Below are 4,973 nucleotides of genomic sequence, written 5' to 3' on the forward strand. Positions count from 1 at the left end.
CCGGATAAAATCCTCCAGGCCGGGAAATGTGAAAAGTGGGAGCGAAAGAATATAAACACATAAACCGAATATTAGAAACCAATATGTTTTGAACTTCACTCAACCGGTTTAAATAATTATAAGATCGGCGACCTTTGATTAAGAATTTAACATACAACATACATATATATTTGTACATAGTGTATATTTGGTATTTAATAGCAATGATACTAAATAATAGGAAAGTTAGTACACATACCTTGCCATTTCAATGCAAACTTTAGCACCTTCATGAAATTATAAGTGTTCACGCAAGAACACAGCATAAAGTGTAAACATGTCAAAATATAACAGAATGAGAAATAGTCCAATCTCTATCACAGTACGTAACATCAAAGTGTCATTTCATCTATCATGCGCTAGTCATTTTTCCTATATACTTAATGTTATTTGCTACGTATTCTGTCAGTGTGAATGTGTGACTGAATGTTTGTCTAATGTCTTAAAAAAAATGAAATATAACAAAAGAAGCCTGTTGCTTCAATGGGTTTTCTGATTCTCTGGACTGCCCCCCCTACATAATGCAACTTGACACTTGACAAAGATGACTAGTATATCATGAGTGAGTGAGTTGAGTATTTTTCCAGCTATGTGGCAGCGGTCTGTAAATAATCGAGTCTGGACCAGACAATCCACAGTGATTAACAACATGAACATCGATCTGTGCAATTGGGAACTGATGAGCCTCACCACCCGATCTCTTAGTCGCCTCTTATGACAAGCATAGCAAGTATGGGTTGCTGAAGGCCTTTTCTACCTTCACGGTTCTAATTTATCATGAACATTTCCTGAAGTCTTCAAGAAATATTGAGTCATGACTTTTCAGTTAATGAAGTGATTGTTTTTAAGGAATTACACAGGTATTTAAGGCCCTGACAAATGGAGATATGCTCCATTGTCAAGAGTTTCAAAGGCTATAACAATAGTTCCAAAAATCTTTTTTGTCGGATTTTGGAAAAATGCATTCAGTTGCTTAGTCATTTGGTTACTGTGACCAATCTTCTCTTATTTCACACCGCCAATAGTGGTGGCCTGGACACATGCCGCTTTAATGGTACTAGCCAAGACAATGGCATTTTAATGGTTTATTTAGTTCTTTGTATATGTTTTTTTTTTTTCAAATCCAGATATTTTACATGTATAGTTCTTTAAAAAATTTAAGTCAGTTTGTTAGGCTTTGCCAGAAAGCAATAACACACTGTATCTGTACCTCTGTGTCACTAATTGCCTATAACCATGTTCGTAGCCACAAGAATTCTTAACTTTGATCGTAGCCAATATGTTAAGAAGTGGCTTAAGAAGTTCGTAGGGCTACGAACATTTCGAGAATAGCTAGCCGGAAACTCTACAGACTGACTGGCTAAGCTGACACCTATTGTTCATCTGCATGATTTGTTCACCCTGAAAATCTGTCAGTACAGCACAGAACTGCTCAGGTCAGCATTGGAACCAGATGTCATAAGCAGTGAAGTAAGTTAAATATCCATTATCTATATATTGTACTGACTCCCCTACATATGTGTATTTTAAGACAACTTTGGGACTGATTAATTTAATATTTACAAGAGTCACTAAATATTGTGTCACTGCAAGTAAATGAATAGGTAAGACTTCCGCCAGTATCCCAACTCAAGTTTAACACTGAGGAAAAAATACTTTGAGTGGCAATTTTAGAAGTTGGATATGTCCTTTCAGTTTAGATACTTAAAGGAACATTAAATCCCATGAGGAAGATATATGATTTGACTGAATTGAAATTTAAGGGGGGATAGTGGCTTAAGTCTTTCCGTATATATCATTGTATTAGTGTGTGCATAAATATGGTATTATTGAAGGGTGACAGGTATGTTAACACAGAAAGAGTTCCTTCTGTTCCCCCATAAGCTTTCCTCCACAGATAAACAGAGGCAATACTAAGTGGTTCAACCCTTTATATTGTACTTAATTTTGAGGCTTTTAGTTATTTCTGTGAGTCCTCTAGTAATTATTGTGTAGGTTATGTTAATAAACCAAGTATGCATCAATACATAACTGTTATTTGGGATGGGGGAACAGGAGGAACTCTTACTGTTAATGCTTTACCTACCGTGGACAGACTATGATACTTATACGTATGGGCCTTTTATGATCATATCTCTGATGTAATTGTGTTTCAGGGTGTTTTCCATATCCATATGTAGTCTCTGCAATGTTAATGATCTCATATCTTGTAGCAAGTGTATGTTGCCATCAACCTAGTCTAAAAATCACTTTACTGCTAAAATCACTTTACTGGTTTTATGGTGCTAGTCTGGAAACATGCCATTTCTTAGGTGCTAGTTTGGAGATATGCTGGTTTGATGGTGCTAATCCAGAAACATGCCAACACATGCCGGCTTTATGGTGCCCCCTAGTAAAAAGCCAGTTTAATGGTGCTAGTCTGAAAACAATCCAGTTTAATGGTGCTAGTCTGAAAAGAAGCCAGTTTAATGGTGCTAGTCTGGGAACAAGCCACTTTGATGGTGCTAGTCTGGGAACAAACCACTTTGATGGTGCTAGTCTGGGAACAGCCAGTTTAATGGTGCTAGTCTGGAAACAATCCAGTTTAATGGTGCTAGTCTGAAAAGAAGCCAGTTTAATGGTGCTAGTCCGGGAACAAGCCACTTTGATGGTGCTAGTCTGGAAACAGCCAGTTTAATGGTGCTAGTCTGGAAACGGCCAGTTTAATGGTGCTAGTCTGGGAACAAGCCACTTTGATGGTGCTAGTCTGGGAACAAGCCACTTTGATGGTGCTAGTCTGGGAACAAGCCAGTTTAATGGTGCTAGTCTGGGAACAAGCCAGTTTAATGGTGCTAGTTCAGACACATGCTATTCTAAAGGTTCTAACCTATTGTAACACCATGCCATGGCAAACTATAGACAGAAATACCTATGTAACTCAGGGCTGACTTTAACTTGTTTTATCCTCAGATGCTTGAGTGATGCGTAACCTCTTTCAGGCACTGTAACATTGACCATCCTCACTCCTGATTGTTGCCCTTTCCTCCAGGGAGGCTGGGTTTCCCTCAGCCACAGCCAGTGAGAAGTTCACTCATCATATTTCAAGAAAACATCCTGTCATGAGTGTGTATGTATGTGCTTGTGAACAGGATTTCATGAATGCTTCTAACAAAAAGTATGGGAACACCTTAAAATTTGATGGTCGTGTACAAACTTAATAGTGATCGGGTCATATATACTCAAAGGTAAATTCAAGTGTTTGAGTGCTTAATGGGTGCTTTAGACAACATGTTGGAACAAGCAGTGAAGCAAACAATTCAATATTCGTTGATTTGGAGTGAAATGAAACATTGTCAAAAACAGCGAAAACAAGGGTGGTGAAACACATCAGCACCATGTTTGATTCAAATGCTTAAATACAAGTGTCCTTAATGATTTTCTTGGTCTTCCACGGTGAGGTCTGTCCTGAACTCTGCCAGTGACCTGGAACCTGTCCCTAAGTCTGAGTGACAGAGGGAGACACCCGAAGACGCAGAGCAACACTTGGTATGGAGTCACCATCCTTTGCCTCTGTCGTGGGCACTAAAAGGTCTGCCCTTTAGCATGGTGAAGAAGTTGTGAAGCTTCAATACTGTCTACCATCTTAGTTTAAAGGAAATGTTGCCATAAGCTGCATGGGAAGTCTGTCTACCACAAGCACTAGCCTGTTGTGTTTGAATCAAGCATGGTGCTGGTGTGTTTCACCACACCTGTTTTTTGCTAATCCAGTCACTTGAGCTGAGTGCATCTAATTCTCATCTCTGTATACAATCCAGATGACATTTTCACCTGACTTGTGAACAGTGTGTTATGCACAGGATCAAATGCCACTCTGACCTGTGAAGGTCCCGGGATAGAATAGGCCTTCAACAACCCATGCTTGCCATAAAAGGCGACCGTGCTTGTCGTAAGAGGTGACTAATGGGATCGGGTGGTCAAGCTCGCCGACTTGCTTGACATATCATCGATTCCCAGATGCACAGATTGATGTTCATGTTGTTGATCACTGGATTGTCTGGTCCAGACTTGATTATATACAGTCCACCGCCATATATCTGGAATGTGGCTGAGTGTGGCGTAAAACTAAACTCACTCATTCACTCACATGCCACTCTCATATTATCTATCTTATGTCCAACTAATCTCTCACGAGCTGGTAAAATAGGTCTTCAGCAACCCATGCTTGCCATAAAAGGTGACTACGTTTGTTGTAAGGTGGTAAGTAGGTCAAGGCTTGCTGAATTGGTTGACACCTGTCCCCAGTTGTGCAGGTTGATGTTCATGCTGTTGATCACTGGACTATCTTGTCCAGACTTGATTATTTACAGATCGCCGCCACATAGCTGGAGTATTGCTGAGTGCGACATAAACCTAAACTGCTGAGCATCTTGTCAGTCAACTCAAGAAGAAACATACGAAGGAACAGCTAATTTTCACTTTACTCGTTCAGGTTCACTCAAGATGGTGAATGGTCCAGGGTACCACTGCATTATGATAACTACGTTAGTTATCACTACATCATGAATGCATAGACAATCTCACCCAAGTGTCTATGATATCGATAATATCAGCACAAGTTGACAAAGTTACTAATATCCAAGCCTTGCCCATATAATTGATATTAGTAGACATAAGGTTGAGATTCTGTTCATCATAAAAAATGTTTCTTCATTAGTTTTCAAGGAAAATTGTACCATTCTCAACACTGTACTACTACTAGACATGCTGTGCAGCGATGTCATAGCATTGATGTCATCAGGTTCATGATGTCGAAGTACTGTCTGGGCATTGTACATTGTATGATCTCACACAAGTGATATCTCCTATGGAACAGTGTTTTGGATGATAAATAATACACTATTCACAATCAACTACATTCCAGAAACAACAACCTTCGACAGGACACAAAACAAGCA

This window comes from Haliotis asinina, chromosome 5, assembly GCF_037392515.1.
Source record: "Haliotis asinina isolate JCU_RB_2024 chromosome 5, JCU_Hal_asi_v2, whole genome shotgun sequence".
Classification (NCBI taxonomy): Eukaryota; Metazoa; Mollusca; class Gastropoda; order Lepetellida; family Haliotidae; genus Haliotis; species Haliotis asinina.